Source organism: Acomys russatus, chromosome 11, assembly GCF_903995435.1.
Source record: "Acomys russatus chromosome 11, mAcoRus1.1, whole genome shotgun sequence".
NCBI lineage: Eukaryota > Metazoa > Chordata > Mammalia > Rodentia > Muridae > Acomys > Acomys russatus.
Window position 1 is genome coordinate 14,481,575 of NC_067147.1, and position 19,837 is coordinate 14,501,411.

General features: G+C 44.6%; 1 protein-coding gene across 1 annotated transcript in view; it reads right to left on the minus strand.

Moving 5' to 3' along the window:
* Adgrf5 (adhesion G protein-coupled receptor F5) overlaps nt 1–13,931 on the minus strand; it is a 96,740-nt gene extending 82,809 nt beyond the window's left edge. The window contains exon 1 of the mRNA XM_051152935.1: nt 13,663–13,931. The gene's annotated coding sequence lies outside the window, so the exon portion shown is untranslated. The remainder of the gene's footprint in view (nt 1–13,662) is intronic.
* Between the last annotated feature and the right edge of the window lie 5,906 nt (nt 13,932–19,837).

Below are 19,837 nucleotides of genomic sequence, written 5' to 3' on the forward strand. Positions count from 1 at the left end.
TGAATTGCTAATCCTCCCATTTTCACCTCCCTGGAGCTGGAATTTCAGGCCTGAAGCTCCAAGGGCTGGTGCTATTGGAATGAATGAATGTTCTTAACAACATTAGTCAGTTTCAGTCATCAAAGCTTCTGCCTCCCAGTGTGTGTCTTGGGGGTCTCTCAGCAGGGGGCCCTCCTGGACTCACTGCTCCACTTCCAAGGTACTATTATGTATCTTGAGAACCAGAAACCCTCCCTATCAAGAACTGCTTTGAGGCAGCATGACTCTCAGTTTTACTTGTGTGTTTGGGAAAGATAGGTATTCTTACCCTAGACTCCCACAGAAGCAGCACCAATACTCACCGTGCAAATTCTTCACTAATTAAACGACCGCTTTCTGGTGACTTTGAAAGCGGCACCCCTTGTGTATTTTGATCAGAGGACAGCTTTTGGGATTTGGTTCTCCACTTCCGCCATGCCAGGACAGACTTGTCAGCCAAGTGTCCTTACCCACTGAGGCGTCTTGACAACCCTCTTAAGTACGAAATTTTTTTTTGCTGTTATTCTTTGGGCTCTGTTCTCCTGCCCCACAGCTCAAAGCTGTCACTCTTACCCCCACCTCAGACACAAAGGAGGGGGGATAATGAAGACCCTTCCAACCCTTCCTGTCAGCGAGCTTGCTTCCCCAGCCTCTTCCTGCCTCATCTACTCAGGGGAAAATGACAGCCCTCAGGATAGACTGTCCCTCCGCTAGCAGACCACACTCCAAGACACAGGCCTCCTGCCTTCACATTCAGGTCCATTCCATGAAGACTCAGGTTCAAACTCTGCTGGGTCCTGGAAAGTTGCTTAAACGCTGCAGCAGAGAAAGCCCTCCAAAGGAGCAGCTCGCTTGATTCAAGTGTTTACTCTGGGCCACAGTTGACTTCCTGCTTTGCAAACAGAGGTTTCAAAGGACTGGTTCTTAAAATTCCAAAGAACCCTATAAGTGATTTATACAGACCAAAATGAACCAGCATATTGGAAATATTTGGGTTTTATTAAATTACAGAAATGTTTAAAAATAAAAGCGTTTATAGTGAAGAAGAGAATTAGTGCTCTTCCTCTGAGGAATTTTCTAATTTTAATGTGACTTAAGAATGAGTCAAAGGATTCTGGCGAATTCTTGACTTCACACTCAGGAGACTGAGCTTGGTGCACAGAATGGTATGTGTGTCAGAAGCTAGATCCCATCAGACAGTGTCTGGGCCACCTGGGATCTGGTGACAAAGTCCTAGGGCCCACCCCTGCCTCTGTTACCTAAGATCAGCAGTGGGGCTCGGTAGGTAGCATTCTACCAAGCTCCATGGTGGTTCCAGGGCACAGGGGAAGTTAATAGAAATGGGGAGACAGAGGGTTGCCTGGTTCTATAGTTTATTACTCTGTAAAGATACTGATGATGCGATGCTTGGTACCCTGATTTAGGTGGGGTGACCAAAGCCTCCTAGTGTCCTTAGAAAAACACTGGCAGAGAGAGGAGATCTTGGGTCAATCCATGGAGTCCTCTCTGTTTTCTCCAACACACACACACACTCACACACCCCTTAGCAATTACAACTTCTGTTCCCACATCCAGCTTTTCCCCTTGCTACTCCTTACCCAGTTCTATTGAGACACACTTGACAAGAACTAAAGTTACTTGTGATACACAAAATGATGGTACTATACATTAATGCCTTTGTATTTTATATACAGTGCCCCCTTCCTTCCCTCTTACCCAAGGGCCCTGAAAATGGCTGCTGTGTCTGTTGCATTGCATTCGCTTGTCCTTCATGGGCCAGGTCAAGGTCACTACTGCAGGAGTCCTTCTCAGTTGCATGCGTGCTCCTCCTTCCTCCTGTTGGAACACTAACCAAACTGCCTTACAAAGGTCTATTTTTAGACTCTCTGCCTTCCTGCAGCATTCCTACCCTGTCAGTGTTTGCCTACTTTTCAGGCCCAGCACTTTGCACTACGTAGCCCAGAGAAGGGAGTGTTCATTCACGTTTGTAAATGGTCCTTGAGGTGACATATTATTAGCATCCTAGAAGAAGTGACAGCTCTGGCTGTGGTGCTGTACTGCTGGAGAAAAGTTAGCCCACTTACTAATTATGGAGACATGGCAAGTTATTCAACCTCTCCATTCCTCGGTTTTCTCACCTGGGAAGTGGAAACAGTAGTGTAATTGTCTCCTGTTTAATGACGTTATCCACAGGAAGTGCTCAGAGCTGAGCCTGGTAAAGGTTAGTTTCTCAGTGCTAGCGAAGAAAAAGCCTGAAGAATTTGCATGCTTCTCTGCTTACATACCTCCACATGCACTGTGAAGTTCATGTTCTTCCCCCTCCTCCCCATCTACCTCTGTAAATCATCTTAGTTCTTTCTAGGTTACTGGTATGCTTTCTCCTTTCTCTTCCTCTGTCTTTCTACAAGTATGGTGCAAGCCCATAGTTAAGAGCCATACAAAACCACCTTGAATCACCGGTGTGTATCTCCATGCATTTGCAGATCTTAAATTTTTAATGGGTTAGTTTTTGAGGAATGGGACCAACTAATCTCAGTCCTCTGGGAATCTTAGCCAAATCCTTAATGGAAGGGCATGCCTTAATGTTGACGACTAATCTACCACAATAATTAAGTACAAGTGTCTCTGCAAGAGCTTTCTGCACTCGTAACTGCTGAGCCGTCTCTCTAGCCCACTACATTCTTTTGTTCATTAGTTTGTTTTTGAGACAAAGTTTCACCAAATAACCCAGGATAGTCTCTAACTCACTATGTAGCCCAGGTTGGCCTCCAACTTGCATTAATCTTCCTGTTTCATCCTCCTCAAGTGCTCAGATTACAAACCTGCAGGATCACACCTGGTTTTAGTTAAACATTTAATACTTGTTAAATTCTACCCTTTTCTGAGGACATGTGTTCACATCAACAAGTAACAGTCACTAAATAGATTTGAGTGTCTACTTTCTATGGAGTGTTTCCTTTCTTCCTGTTTCTCTTTCTTTTCATTCCTTCTTTAATTTTCATTCAAATCTAAGGCTTTTCACAAGCTAAGCATCTCTTCCACCACCAGGTTATAAAACAGAATGTTGTCTTAATGCTTTAAGAAAGAAGCCAGCTGTGGGTTTCCCCAGACCATAGAATTTTGTGTTGGTGGAGACACTGATGCTTTTGTTGTTATCACTGATTCCTGTTTCCTTGCCCTCCCCATCCTCCTCCTTCTTTTCTTCCTCCTCCTCTTTTTCTTCTTCTTCTTTTTAATTTTTTCTGAAACAGGGTTTCTCTCTGTGAATATTTGGCTCTTCTACAACTCTTCCTGTAGACCAGACTGGCCTCGAACTCACAGAGATCCTCCTGCCTCTGCCTCCTGAATGCTGGAACTAAAGGTGTGTACCACCACTGCCTGTCCCTGTCTCTTTCTGTGAACAAACCTCATCATAAGACTATACTGAGCTTTTTAAACAAATCTTTTAATGTAATATGCCTTTTAATTTTCATAATATTGTGTAAACCAGTTAACTATTTCCACTTCCAAATAGGTATTTCAGAACAAGGCTACAAAGTCAGTAGGATGAATGTTCTAGCAAAGGTGAGCCTAGGGTGAAAAATCATGAACCTACTGTTCAAGATTTATTTCTGTTGCTGTGATAACATACTCTGGAAAAAGTACAACTTAGGCAAGAAAGGGATCTGTTTTAGTTCACGTTTCTGGGTTACAGTCTACAGCTGGCTACATCATACCTATAGTTAAGAGCAAAAAAGAATAAATGCATGTATGTTTGTTTACGTAGCTGCATGTGTTCAGCTTGATCTCTCTACTCTTATATAGTCAGGACCCTTTGCCTAAGGAATGGTGCTGCCCAAAGTAGGCTGAGTCTTTTTGCATCAATTAACTTGACTACAACAGTTTTAAATAGACATGCCCATAGGCCAACCCAATGTACATAATCCTTTATCAATCTCTCTTCCCAGGTGATTCTAGGCTGTGTGTCAAGTTTACAAGCTAACCATCAGGTCTACCCTAAAGAATGCATGGCGGAGGGACTTATGCCACCATTGTAAAAATGTGTTCTAAATCAAGGTTTGGAGGTATTTTCAGAAAATGGTTCTTATACATGAATTGGGTGGAATCTTGTAGAAGAGACGGGAGGTAGGATAGAAGGAGCCAGAGGGGACAAAAGCTGCACAAGAAAACCAAAAGAGCCAACTAACCAGGGTCCAGCGGGGCTTACAGAAACTGAAACACCAGCCAAGAACCGTTCATGGACTGGACTTATGTCCCTTGCACAGATGTAGCCAATGGGTAACTTGGTCTTCATGCGGATCCCCTAGTAAGGGAAGTGGGGGCTGCCTCTGACATGGACCCTATTGCCTGTTTTTGTTCTTTTTTTAATCACTCCCTCCTGGCTGGGCTGCTTCTCCAGGCCACAGCAAAAGAGGATGCAACTTGATGCTGATGCGCTGGGGTGGGTTGGGGGGGGCTCCACTTTTCTGAGGAGTAGGGGAGGGGAGGTAGGGGAAGGGGGAGGGAAGTGGGACCAGGAGGAGGGGGGGAAGGGGGCTACAATCAAGATGTAAAGTAGATTTCAAAAGCTCAGGGAGCCTGGGAACCTCCAAAGCTAAGGTGGAGAGAGAAGGAGGAAGGAACTCAATATCAAGCTCTGCCCTCCACATGCACCTAACACACACACACACAAACACACACACACCGACACACACATGCACACAAATACCTCCTGTAAAGAGATTGAGTCTATTAAAACAAACAGCAATGAGCTTACTTTCTGTTGACACACAACAGAGGCTGTGGCATCCTATCCACCACCCAAACCCCAGGCAGCCTGTATCCTCTCAGACTGGTCCCCGTTCGTTCTTCCTACTCGTGGGAGAAAGGAGGTTGAACAGCTGCTCCACTGACACAATGCTCATGGGCTTTCTCCATAACCACCACAGTTCTCCCTCAGAAGACTCTGCGAGCCACTCTCTGGGATTCTAGAGGAGAGTAAACAAGGGGCAGGATGCATGCTCAAATGCTCCCTGAATGAAAATTAAAAAGTGGCATGAAAGCCACATGGTCAGTCACTTGGACTGTGTAAACAAGACGCAGACTCAGAGAGGAAAGGATCAGAATTGTGATTTTGATTAGAGCTGGGGGTCAAGCCTTCCTCCTGGTGCAATGTGTGCTTGTGGGCCTGTGTACAAATGAGGGGAGGGGCACCTGGGAACTCACTCTTCCTGGTACTCCTAGAATTCCAGATAGTGTTGCTGGAAAATGCAGTTGAGTCTCAACCAAGATGAGGATTCATGACCTCCTTCTAATCCCTCTTGTCCTTAGTTCAGACAATTGTCCGATTTCTTTGCACCCTCGTCATGCATGAACATGTGTGCCTGCACATATGTATGCCACTATCGTATGCTCTAGAAATTTCTAGAGCTGCTACGTCATCTCCTTCGTGATTAGCAGAGTTGTAGAAGTATGTTCAACAAGTCATTCTTATCCACTTAAAAGATCGTGCCTTTGCTTTCGGCAGCAAGCACACTGGAGGGAGGGGGGAGGCGCGTAGGGAATCAACTATTATTTAAGAAGGAACTGAAATTGAATTAGCATTTTTCATAGAAATGTATATAAAATGTATATAATGTATAAAATGTATATAAAATAATTTTGTCAGGTCCAAGCCATGGTGTGGTGCATGAATGAAAATTCCTCTTCTGCAATGTATTCTACTTTATTTCTTCCCCATTGATGTACATGCATGCACACATAAGCACATGGCCACACATACACAGGTACAGACACGCTGCAGGTGCACACACAGAGCTGAAATGCTGCAATCTTATTTTCTCTCCAGTGTGTTTTTTCTCCAGCTATGAAAAGCCACAGGGCAGCAGCGGGAGAGGGTTAAGTGGGGATGTCTAGCAATGAGTCCACTTGTTCTTTGAGGAACAACAAAGAGAGGAAGCGTAGCCTCTATGGAAGGAAATTCTCAAGCCTCACACGGAGGACATTGCAACCTGCCCTGTGAACCCCTGAGGGGCGTCTGATAATAAACACTCAGCCAACAAAACAACCCAGCGAGGCGTTTTACCAGCACTCCTGTATTCTCACTGCAGGGCTAGAAAACATTTTTCTGCATCTGGGAACCTGGAAGGACCTGGACAGCCACCTGCTGAGAAGGCTTAAGCATCCTAGCCCTGCACTGAGCTGGTGTTTCTACAGACAGCTCCCCTTTGCTCCCTGAGCCTTTGATGGTACTGGAGCTGAGGCTGACCCTTGAGCCACTGGAATTAGGATCACAGATGGGCACAGGGCAGGACAGGTGCAGAATGTTGCACGTAGACCTGAGGCCCACCTTTTCCTCTCCCATGAGACCCTCACACAAGCCAGGGCCCTGAACCTCAAGACAAAAAACGATGCCGTACAGAGCTTCCTGAACAGCATGAGGGAGGGATTAAAATATAATGGACGGTGTAGTGATTTTGTTTTGGTTTTGGAGTTTGAGTGTGTGGGTGCTTGGATGTGCACATGCGTGTACATAAGCATGCATGTGGGGGCCAGAGGGCAGGTTTGCAGCCATTCCTCAGAGGCCATCCACCTTGCTTTTTGAGTTTTACTTGCTTGGAGTCCACCAAGTAGGCTAGGCTGGCTGGTCAGCAGAGCCTCAAAAACATTCTTGACTCTGCTTTCCCAGCCTGTAGTCCATAAATGTTCACCGTATCCATCTCTTTAGGGGATTCCAGGGACAGAACTGGTGTTCGCAAGCCTTGTAAGGCAAGCACATCACCTAATGATGCTATCAGCATAGCCAAGTTTTAGGAAGTTTTGAGAGAAAAAACATCTTACCACATAGCTCAGGCTAGCCCCAGGTTGACAGCCTGGTCTACAGATTGAATTCCAGTTCCAGGACAGCCAGAGCTATACAGAAAAATCCTTTCTTGGAAAAAAAAAATTAGAAGTGTGTGCCATCATACCCAGCTTAAGTGGCATTCTGGACTTTTTTGTTTACAGTAGTGAAACAAACAAAAATATTGGATGCTGGCTATTAAATACTTTCATAGGAATTACTTATAAGAAACTTTTAGCAAAGTGGAATCAAACTGTAAAGCCATAAGCAAAATCCTGTCTAGTTAAGGTCTGATAATTTGGAATATAGTAACTTATTTATCTCCAAACTAATAAGATATGGGATCTTTTATATCTATCTTGAAGATGAATAAATCAAAACCTGCAATAATAAGAACATTTTGGATGATTCACTGCCTAGTTCTTGCAATAGCAAGTACTGCACATGCATGTTGGATGGCGTGTGTGCTCTTAGGATTTTCATTTTTCTGTAATATGCTTTAAAGCCCCTTTGTTGTACAATTCAACTTGAATCCTCAAATCCCTGTATCAAAGCTCCAGAATCCAGCACCCAGCACTGGTGAGTATATCCTTGCCTGCAAATAGAAAGCAGACCTTTTATTGTTTGATTGCCATCACCGGTGTCTGAGATATTTTTAGATGAAGAGGGAAAAAATAGTCAGACCTATCTTCTCATTTGCATTTGCCCAGAGTGGAGGATGGTCGACCTCCATCTTGACCCCCAGGACTCAGGATCACATTGAGTTGACTGAGGGGCGGGGGTGGGGGGTTGGGGCGGGGTGACAGCGTCCATGTTTCCCTCTAGGTGGAGTTACCAGGAGTCTCCTCTCAAGCCTCCTTCTGCCCTTTGTACTGCCACAATGGACGGAAACACAGCCTTGTTAGAGGAAATTCCCAGGGCCATGCTTCGGACATTAGACAGTTGCTTTGCTATGCTGTGTGGCCAAAGTGCATCTAAAAATAAACACATGGGTCTGCAACGGTTCTATAACGTGGCCCCACACCGTCGATTGTATTTCAAAGGGATTTTTAAACCTATAATTCTTTTTAAGAAAGCAAAATTAGGGAAACCTTCAGAATAAACTATATTGTGGCTCTGTTTCTGCCTGACAAACTACAGTGTTTGTTGGTACCCTTTTGTAGGAAGGAGGGTTGCTGCTCTTTTTCCTTCCCCTGGGATCTCAGTACGAGGCTGAAGGAAGCAAAGGCGTGCTGGAATGCGTTCCAGCATCTTTAGAAGGATGTGAGGGTTCTAAACAGACTGCAAGAATAGCCAGCTCTCCTGAGTCGATGAAGAACCAAGAATTAGCGGAGAATGTTAGACAGCCCGAGCCCATTTAAGCCGATCCTTACGTCTCTAGGAACTGTTCAAGCTATCAGCTGGCAGAGGCTACGATCGACAGGGTCCTTTTTACAAGAAGTAAAGGTTGGAGGAGGGCTGAGAAACTGGATGTTAGAGCAAGCAGCCAGCTCCAGCCAGCTCTCTTCTCTCCCTTGAGGTTTGCCACCTAACTCACATCAGAAGAGCATGGAGCTACTTAGCTTCAACATGTCTCAGTTAGACTTCTGAGTGCCTAAGAACACACATCCTGGGGGCTAGAGAGTTGGCTCAGAGGTTAAGAGCACTGTCAGTTCTTTCAACGGCCCTGAGTTCAATTCCCAGCAACCACATGGTGGCTCACAATCATCTACAATGAGATCTGGTACCCTGGTCTGGTGTGTCGGCACACATTCAGGCAGAGTACTGTATAAATAAATAAATAAATCTAAAAAAAACCCACCCATCCTTTGGTTGCGTGGCCAGATCTTTCTTTTTCTTTTTTCCTTTTTTTTTTCTTTCTTGTGTGTGTGTGTGTGTGTGTGTGTGTGTGTGTGCTTTTTCCTGGAAGTCTGACTTAATCTATTGTTGCAAGGATCCTATTTTAAAATTATTGCTGCCAAAAAATAAAGCCAGAGAGTGAAAAGTCAGCTCATGTCACTCCAGGGTAGTGATTTTTTTTTTTCCTCAGTTCTTTATCTGGTGGCTTGGGTTAGGGCACTGACATCATACAACTCTCAAGAGTGGGAAGGGACCCTCTTGGCCATCGCTGAGACCCCACCCAGTCAGTCATCCCCTTGGGAACACCCTGGCCAGCCCACTGCTCTCCTAGGGTGCTGGAATGCTGCCCAGGACAGGGTGTTCCCCACCCCTACAAGACGACTCACCCATTTTTAGACAATTCTCATGGTGGGTAAATCCTTCCGCATATTGAGTTGAAATCTTTTACCCTCTAATTCCTATTCAGTGATCTGGTGGCCTTTTTTTTTTTTTTTCCCACACGAGTGACCTTTAAGCAATTGGAGGTAACCTTTAGACACTACAACAAATAACCTGTGTGTCCTTCAGCTATTCTGTGGGTGATCCTCTTCTCAGTGTCACCGTCTCTTTAAGATCTGGGATAGCACCTTTACTTAGTGTGATCTGCGTGGCGTGTTTGCATGTTTGTACCCATGCACCAGAGGTGGGCATTGAGGTGCCTCCTTTGTCCCTCTACACCTTATTTGTTGACACAAGGTCTCTTCACTGAATCCAGAGCTCACTGGTTAGGTTAGATTAAGAAGACAGCAAGCAGCCAGGCGTGGTGTTGCACACCTTTAATCCTAGCAGAGGAAGGCGGATCACTGTGAGTTCGAGGCCAGCCTGGTCTGCAAATTGAGTTCAAGACAGCCAAGGCTATACAGAGAAAGCCTGCCTCAAAAAAACGATGAAGAAGAAGAAGAAGCAGAAGAAGAAGAAGAAGAAGAAGAAGAAGAAGAAGAAGAAGAAGAAGAAGAAGAAGGAGGAGGAGGAGGAGGAGGAGGAGAAGGAGGAGGAGAAGAAGAAGGAGAAGAACTCTGGAAATCTACTTATCTCTGTGCCTCTCCTTCCCCCCAGGGCTAAGATGACAGATGTGCACCGCCACACCTGGCTTTTATGTAGGTGATAGTGATGTGAGCCCAAGGCCTCAAGTATGTGTGGCAAGCATTTTACCCAATGAGCCATCTCCCCAATACTGCTGTTATAATTCAGTCAAGCAACCCGTTACACATGTTAGTTAATTAATCGTCTTTTCACCCTCTATGTTAGTACATATTTTTTTTTTCAGAAACAAAATCAAAATTTAGCAAGGTACATTACTTACTTAAGGATGAACAAAACAAAGAATTTAAAACTGCCTCTTCTCTTTTACCCCACACAAGGTTCTGATTAAAAAAAAAAAAAAAAAAAAAAAAATTTAATGTAAAAGAAAATGTTGACTTAGGAAGAGGTGTGAGGACCAAAAGTTTAAGGTTATTCCCTCTTCATCTTTATAGTAAGATGTCAGCCAGCCTTGGCTGCATGCAGCCCCATCTCCCAAAAGGATGGTGGTGGAGGTGGATGAGAAGGAAGAGGGAAAAGAAGGAGGGAAGAAAGAGAGGGAGAGAGAGACAGAGACAGAGATTGTATTATATACCTAAGTTTCAGGTATAATCTATGTATGGCTATCCACTAGAACCCCCCACGCAGGATAACACCTCCTTTGTGGCTAACACTTTGCTTATTATTCATTGAGAGGAATGTACATTTGAGTAGTTAGGAACTGAGCTGACGGGCTGTTGTACAAAGGTGCAGTAAGTTAGAGGCAAAGCGGTATGAGCAACAAAAGCAAGGAGGAATTCTGGGTGTCCGGGAGGCATTTATTTGGACCCTGGGTGGTAAGAGGAACAAGAAAGAGAGGGTTAAAAGACAGAGAAAGAAGTCATTTGAGAAGGCCTGAACAGTTTGTGTTGCCTAAGTCTAGTGGCTGGGTCTAGGCACATGAAGAAAGGGCTGTTTGTCTTTAACCTCCTTTGGAGCTGTTGCTACGTGGTACTCTAAAAAAAGGTTCCAAAGGACAATGTGACCATTTATGGCTGGAGTTAAAGGCAGAGCAATGAAATGACTCCTTTTGTGACTTTGTCCCAGAAACCTACAGCTCACTGCCCTTCAAATTATCATGAGAGATGGGAGAGATGTAGCTCAGTGGGCAGCGGGCTCCTTGCTTAGTTGGCAAGCATGAACCCTAGGTTCCACCCCTGGCACAGCGTAAGCTGGGCATGGTAAGGTTAGATCTGTAAACCCAAGACTTGGATGTGGAAGCAGAGGCATCGGAATTTCAAGTCATAGTTCTTCGGTTCATAGTTCAAGGCTAGCCTGGGATATGTAAGACCTCTCAAAACAATTTTCATGAGCCAATGTGAGAGCAGAGGCACTGTGACCTCCGTACACCGAGGCAAGCCAAAGCTTCCTTGTTAACCGCTGCCTAAAATCAAGGCTTAGAGAAAGGCTTAAACTCAAAGTCCCCTGGCAAGACAGCCACGGGCTCAGGTGTTATGGACAGAGACCCCAGAACATGGTACAAGTTTTTCTGCATGACCACACTGTCTTAAGGCTCCCAATGCTCTCACTTGCATGTGTTAACACTTGTTAGCCATCAGACCTCTGTTTTTTCTTTCCTCCTTTCTTCCTTTCTTCCTTCCTTCCTTCCTTCCTTTCTTTTTTTGTTTTGTTTTGTTTTGTTTCTTGAGACAGGGTTTCTCTCTGTAGCCTTCGCTGCCCTGGACTCACTTTTGTAGACCAGACCAAGCTGGCCTTAAATTCACAGAGATCCATCTGCCTCTGCCTCCTGAGTGCTGGGATTACACGCATGTGCCATCAGGCCAGGCTTTCAGCTTTCACATAGTTTCTTTTGTCCTCATGTTCCTAGCATGTAGCCGGCTGCCTGATAGAGATGAGGTATTTATTACATGTTGCTGAGAAAGTAAGTCTGGGTTAGTTTGGTAAGGCATGGAGGGCAGGGATTAGGAAGTGCCATATGACAGAGGCATGTAAAGACTTGAAAAACTGCACAGCTCACCAGTAGACCCTCAACATGTTTGGTGAATAACTGAATCCAGCAAAGTCTCAGCTGGAAGGGTGAGGGAAAATGTTTTACACACTAGCAGTCTTCCTGGAAAACTTTTAGCAACACATCTCATCCTACTCGTTAATTCAGATTATTCAGCTAATGCACACATTCATTTGTTCCTTCCTTCCATCCATCCTTCCTTCCTTCCTTCTGTCAGTCAGATAATACTAACTGAATATCAGCAATATGCCAGACATTGTGCCAAGTGTTATGGATTCAGGAACAAAACACCAGTGTCTAGTTACCAATGAGAAAACCCATAGCAACCATCAGTTTGTATGCCATAAAATCAGAGACCCAAGGTGCTTAGTAAGGGGTGGACTGAATGTGGGGCCATGAGAGTAAAGTAAGGCTATAACAGGTAATTGGGGAGAAGCTGAATGGAGGCATCCAGGCGGAGAGAGCAGCACCCCAGGACCTAGGTGGGCAGCAGAGCGATCACGTGACGAGGGAACTGACACTAAGTACAGTTGGAAAGTCAGGTGGTGAGAGGTAAGGCTGTCACGATGCTTTGGGGCAGAACTTGAAAGAGTCATCTACCCTCCTCAAGGTGGAAGCTGGCAAGATTTATTACAACTTGGATGAAATACAGACTCAATAAGTCTGGCAAAGAGATTGGGGTTGTGGGGTGGGGTGGGGGGGAGGGGGGAGGCAGAGTATTGCATTTCTAAAAAGCCCTTAAGTGACGCCCAACACAAATGGTCCCTGGTGTCAGAGCCGTAAGCGGCAGCGTGTGTTTATTTGACAATAGCTCAGGAAGAGAACCACAAAATCACAATCACATCTTCCCAAGAACTCTGTAGCAGGACCCAGGGGATGAATGGAGAGAGGCACTATCAAACCTAAGTATGCAATGGCAACTACATAAAGAAATCAATAAATAAGATCACCCATCATCTAAACCAAGAAAGTTAGGGGGGAAAGAGTTCAGTAAGTTGGCTGGCACTCATTGAAATCAGTACAAATCTTTCTTCTTGAGGAAAGGCTGGTTATGAGGGTGACGTGAGGAGATAAAACAGGAGTGCACCCCACGCAGTTCAGAGAACACTGTGGTGCAAATTGACCCTGCCTTGCCTTTCCCTGGGTCTCAGCCTGCATCACCTGGAACCCCACTGACATCCAGCAAAAGCGGCCAGGTAACGGGTGGGCGGGCGTCGTGCCTGCAAAGGATTTTCACATCAAGCCACGCTTTTGTAGCTATCATGAGATAAGAATTTCAGGAAATCTCAGGAAGAGCAAGAATGTTTTCTGGAAAACAGCATAGATGGCCACCAACTTCCTGACCAACATGTCTCTTTTTGTTTGTTTGTTGGATTTTGGTTTTGCTTTTCGGGTTGTTGTTGTTTTTTGTGTTTTTGTTTTTGTTTTTTTGTTTTTGTTTTTGTTTTGTTTTTTTTACTTATAATGCAAAGCTGTATAAACAAGAAGCGCCTGTATTGCTGCTAGCATTTTCTTTATCCACCTTGCTATCTTTCTAAGTCGAAAACAAATTAAAACAATCATGGTAGAGGTCTTCACAATGGGGAAAGGGCAAGTCAGCTCACAAATATTTCCTCCCTTCATTACACAGAAGCCAAAACACACAACCTCTAATGTCATGTTCCTCCAAAGAAAACAAGAATCACACTTTATGGTCCTTATACTATGCCGGCCGCTATTCTCCAGCCAAAGACATACGAATTCAAAACAATCCACTAGAACAGCCTCTGCCTGCCACTATTTACCCAGCTGATCCACAAGGCACAGGAGTTGAGTAGAAGCAGCCACCGGGAAGTGCCGAGTAGACAGAAACCCATCCATCTGCTTTAGAGCAGCTTACCTCATAGCCAAGGAAACAAAATACCACACAGGCACCTACCTTTCTCTTCAGCAGTGGGCAGCCTCCTCACTTGTCCTCCTGTGTGGAAGATCTCCCCGCAGACCTCTGAGGTGAGGCGGAACTTAAGGGCGTCCCATTCATTCAGGCGACCCTGAGGAGAGGAGAGTTTCACCAGATTAGATCTGAGATGTGTCCAGGCTCACACAGGCTTCCAGACCTCAGGGCAGAGGTGAACTGTGGGCTGTTCCTCAGAGCAGGAAGAAACTGGGAGGCACTGTGTGCCTGGAGGTGGAGGCGGAGGCTGGGGAAGGGAAGTAATCTGGGGACTGTAATAAATGAGAAATCCTCTCCACATGATTTCCTGTATTTGGTGCCTCTTGCCTCTTGCAGGCTTCCCAGAGGAAATCAGAAATTTAAACTTGTCCTTTGGCCACTGAGAGAGGGGAGAATAAACATCCTAAGAGTCATGGAAAGAAGGAGAAGCTAGCAATAGGCAGCAAGCTTAGGGGCCAGCTACCTTTATCTTTAACCAAGTACTTTCTTCCTGAAGTTTCTCCAAGTGTTTAACTCTGCAAAACTCAAGGATGCCTTTATCGCCTTCCACGCAGCCTCTGGCCATGGCCCAGATGTCATGTAGCAGAGCAGTCACTGAGGAACTGTCTGAACGGTCTCAGGAAGCGCTCCCATGCCCTCAGGAGAAACCGGCACCACTTTGCTTTTGTAAAGACTCATAATATTCTTTATTAATCTTGAAAAATCTCCTAGTAGTTATCAATCAATTTTGTTCCAGGGCTCGAAGAATTATTGGGGATCTATAATTCACAAATTGTTACAATCAGGAGCTTCTACAGTAGCGAATCTCAACCTGCGGCTCGTGACTCCTTTGGGTGTGGAAAGGCCCTTTCACAGGGGTCACATATTAGATATCCTGCATTTCAGCTACTTATCTTACAAGTCATAACAGTAGCAACATTACAGTTATGAAGTAGCCGTGAAGATAACTTTATGGTCGTGGGTCACGGCAACACGAGCAGCTATATTAAAAGTTTGTAGCATTAGGAAGGTTGAGACCACTGCTCTACAAAAGTGTAAAACCCCACTGTAAGCAGAAAATGAAAGGCACTCAGGCAACAGTGCACAAAATTCAAGATGGCGTCAGCAGAGTACTCAGCCAAGGGCAGGGTGTAGGGGGTCTCTGTGAGCACAGGGCTCAGTATAAATACACAGAGTTATCCATCAAGCTGGTCCCAGTTATATAAAGAGGGTGGGAATTCTAAGTGAGTAGATGTCAAGAGGCATCAGGAGGCTTGGACTCCCCTATTTTGCTTTGTGGGGTGAAGTATATTATTAGAAATAGGTACACGGAGTAAGATGTAGAACTGTGGGTGAAGAGATACAGACTACACAATATCTGCTAAAATCACAACAGTGTCTCACCGCCTTCTAGCCCCTTCCCCTCCAGGATACCAGGAAAACTGCCCTCCAAGAGTCTCCATAATATGTTCCCCATGATTAAGATCTTGTACGACCTAAAGAAGAAAAGCCAAACACTCCACTATGACATAGATGAACATTTCCGGCTTTAGCTCAAGGCTCCCTTCTGTGAGCTGGGGTTAAGCTTCTTTCTCCTTCCCTCCTTCCCTACCTCTCTCCTCACTTAGGAGAACTACTCTATGCAGAACGCAGAGTCCTTGCTGTAGGGTCCTTTGACTCTCACAGTCCCCAGAGCACATTCTCTGATACCTTGGCCCCGGTATTGTTCCCTCGGAAACTGTTACTATCTCCCTCGCACCATCCAAAGCCAGGAAGCCTGTCCAGCTGTGCCCAGAAGAAAAAGGATTAAAGTCAGTAAGGGTAAAAAAGAAAAAAAAAAAAAAAAACAGAAGGTGAAGGTGGCCGCGAGGTAAGCAGAGAACGGGAATGGAGAGAAGAGCAGAGGAAGGAAGGGCTGCAGGATGAAGATGGGGAAGGTGGGAAGAAATGTGGGGTGAGACAAAGGTTAGAAAGCGGCAAGATAGGAGACAGGAAGTTGCGGGCTATCGCAGGCCAGCATTTCCTCCAGGGACAGCACTGGGGCAGGCTTTGTCCTTCCGGCTGGACTCCATCTTTCCTCTCTCGAGCAGGCAGTGGGAGATGCGGGAACATGCTGCCACGGCTGCCATTTGCTGCAGCCTCTGCGTTTTCCTTGGCGGCTTTATTAAAGCTGCACAACCATTTGTGTCGTTTTCTGTGTCAGTCGCCGCTGGAATTTCCAAGCAGGTATTTGGGTTCCTTCCCATGGCTCTCCAGAATCAAGTGGTCTAGTTGTCTGTTGACAAAGGCTGCTCTTGGTGGAAGCTCCACGGGGCGGGGGGGGGGGGGGGGGGGGGGGGAGACACCTAATTAAAGTACAAGCAATGCCAGCACGTGCAGAGACAATCAAGGCGTATGTGGCTTGTGGCTCAGAATTGGGCATTTCTAAAGGTTTATTTTGGTGTTTGAGTGTGTGTGTGTGCGCGTGTGTGTGTGTCGCGCGCTCGCCTGCTCACCCATGTTGGAGGCCCCTGGAGGTGGAATTGCAGGCTGTTGTGAGCCATGCAATATGGATGGCAGGACCTAAGCTTAGGTCCTCTGGAAGAGCAGTAAGTACTTTAAACTGCTGAGCCATTTCTCCATCCTCATATGCATATATTTAAAATAAAGGAAAGGCATTAACTAAATGAATTATTTGCAATTTTGCTTGTAACTCTCAGTTTGGCTCCTAGTTAGTGGGTATTATTTCCGTCAAATGTGGAAGCATCAGGAAAAACAGTGAAAGACTTTAAATTGGAAACAAAATAGGATCATCCTGTCAACAGAATGTTGAATGCTACGTAGGAGATCTTTTAATGAGTGTATGTGAATCCATAGGAACTTGTCTTTTTCAAATTATCTTTGGCCATTTTATAACTATTCTTATAGAAATTAGTGGTATGGTATGTGCCTCTCATTTTCGAAATAGAAATTCATTTTGTTTGATAGAGTACAGTGTAATTGATGTCCTCTTTGTGCAAATGCTTCTTCAGAGCATTATGTGTTGGCTTGTTATACAGTATTGTCCAGTTGTCCATATATTGGCAAATGCATTTCAGCCTTTCTGATCATCTATGTGAATACTATGGCAACTGGGCCACAGCATCAGCTTTCACTACTGAATTCGGCTAAACTTTTAAAGAAATGATGCTAACCTTCTCAAACCACTCCATAACAATGAAACGAAAGGAACTCTTCCAAACTCATTCTGAGGAGGTCAGTATCACTCTATTATTAAAGCCAGACAATGACACAAGAACAACAAACTATGGATCTGTATTCCCGATGAGCACTGGCACAATGTTTCTCAAACCAAATACTTGTGAATCAAACTAAATAGTGTACAAAACTGTCTTTCATGTTGTTCAAGTTGGTGTGCAAGGATGATTGACCATATGCAAATCATTTCAGCACATGTAAAATATCACTCAATAAGATGCAGCATCAAGAAGCTGAGGAGGTGGCTCAGTGCTTGCTGTGCAAGCATAAGGACCTGAGTGTGGGATTCCAGAACTCCCAGTTGGGAGTTGTGGTTGGTGTGTGCTTGTTATTGTCAATGTGGGAAGCAGAGAAAGGTGGATCCTGGGGGCTGTTGCCCAGCCATTGTAGCCAACTCTTAGTTGATAGTGACTCTCTCTATGAAAATAAAAAACCAAAAGAACAGTGGGGAGGGTGAGAGAGGTTGACACCTGACATGGACCTGGGGCCTCTGTGTGAATATACACGGACATCCACACTTGGATACACACATTCATACATGACTTCCATGGACCTGTAGCCTCTGTGTAAATACACACGGACATTCACACTTGGATACACACATTCATACATGACCTCCATGGACCTGTGGCCTCTGTGTGAATACACACGGACATTCACACTTGGCTACGCACATTCCTACATGCCCTCCATGGACCTGTGGCCTCTGTGTGAATACACACGGACATTCACACTTGGCTGCGCACATTCCTACATGACCCCCATACATGTTATGACTAAAGTCCTGAAATGAGCAGAAAAGTGCTTCAACATAACAAAGGCTATAGATGATGAATCCACAGCCAACACTATGTGAAAGAGGAGAAGACGAAAGCATTTCTTCCAAGATCAGTAATGACAGAGGGGTTTCCACGGCTGACACCTTTACTCAATGTAGTACTAGACAGTTTAGCCAGAGCAGTTGGGCAAGAGAATGAAATTAAAACCATACCGTTAGGAAAGAAGTCAAATCATCCCAATTTGCCAAAGATATGATGGTACATAAACAAGAACCTTCATCAGAACTTCTACCAAAACATGACTAACTCAGTAAGTAAAGAGATGTTAAAACTCAGAAGCTTTTCTACATATTGGCAGTGATTTTACTGAGAAAGAAATCATTAAATCAGTCAATTGACAATAGCTATAATAAGTCAATAAATACATAAATAAGCACTACTAATAAATATAGCCAAGGAAAGCCTTCTATAATGGAAATTATAAAGCACTGTTTCTAGATGAGAAGAATTAATATTGTTAGAATGTGCACACTCAGGGTCATCTACAAATCTAATATAGTGCTTCTAAAAATAGCAACGACACTCATAGCAGAACTAGAAAAAAATCTTAAAATTTATTCAGAAACACAGAAGACCCCAAATAAGCAATCTTGAACAAAAAGAACAAAGCTGTCAGCATCCAGACATCTGGTTACAAAACATTCTATAGAGCCATAGTGACCGGAATAATATGGTACCGAGCACAGAGGCGGGACACAGACCAATAGGACAGTCATAAACTTAGGAATAAGTGGGTCTGTCCTTAGTCAACTGACTTGCAACAGTGGTACCAGAGGCTTGTGTTAGAGAAAGACAGCACCTAAGCAATGCTGCTGGGAAGCCTGGGTATTCACACAGGGAAGATGGAACCTTGACCTCTATTTCTCACCCCATATAAGCATCAGTTCAAGATGGATGAAAGAACTAAATATGAGACTGAAGCTGAGCAGAGGGAGCACTTAAAGGCCTTGGGTAGTTGTAGAAACTCAGGAAAATAAGCAAAAAATAACAAATGAGACTACATTGCAGAGAGGGAGGGAGGGAGGGAGGGAGAGAGAGAGTGCGCGCCTTCTTACAACAAAGGAAACAATGCTGAAGGAACAGCTTGGAGGATGAGCTGATGTATCTGTCATCTGAGAGATAGTAAAGTTTCAAAACTCAGCAACACAAAACAAGAACCTACTTTTAAAAGTTGGCAAAGAAAAAAAAGAGAAGAAAAAAAAGGAAAAATGGGAACAGGACATAAATTAACAGTACTCAAAAGAAGAAACAATGTGTACAAGCTGACCTAGAAAGCCAACGATGTGAGAAAAATAACATGTATCATTAACTGTGAAGGAGATGCCAATCAAAACTATGATGAGATAGCATCTCACCCCAGGGAGATTGACTATTATCAAAAAGGCAAAAGCCAAAAACAAACAAACAAAAAATAAAAAGGAAGGAAGGAAGGAAGGAATAGGGATGGAGGGAAAGGAAAAGAGAAGGAACTGGGAAGAAAGAAGGAAACAAAAAAGAAACTGGTAAGGATGTTGAGAAAACAGAATGTACACACTGTCAGCGGAATGAAAATTGGTACAGCAACTGTGTAACACAGTTGAGTTCTTGGAAAACTAAAATTAGATCTAGCGTGTAATCCAGCTAGCTCATCTCTGGCTAGATAGACAGAGAAAAGCAAACCAGCAAAGCAGAGTTACCTGTGTGTCCACGTTTACTGCAGCACGGATCACAACAGGATATGGAATCAGGCTAGGTGCCCAGTAACAGGAGAATGGATAAGAAAAACAAAGCTCCCACGCACACTGGTGTTTTATCTACCTCCCCTCCCCATACACACACCACTGCAACCCGGACATTCGCTGTAAAATAGATGGGACTAGAAATATTTATGTTAAGTGGCATAAACCAATATAGGAAGACAAGTTTACATGTTTTGTTCTGTTCTGTCTTTCAGGTATGGAAGCTGACGTATATGTGAATGCTTGGTCCCTAGTTGTTGCAATTGTTTGGGGGAGAATTAGGAGGGACGGCTTTGTTGGAGGAGGTGTAGCACTGGGGGTGAGCTTTGGGGTTTCAGAAGCCTACACCATTGCTAACCCCTCTGGTTCTCTGCCTCCAACCTGTGC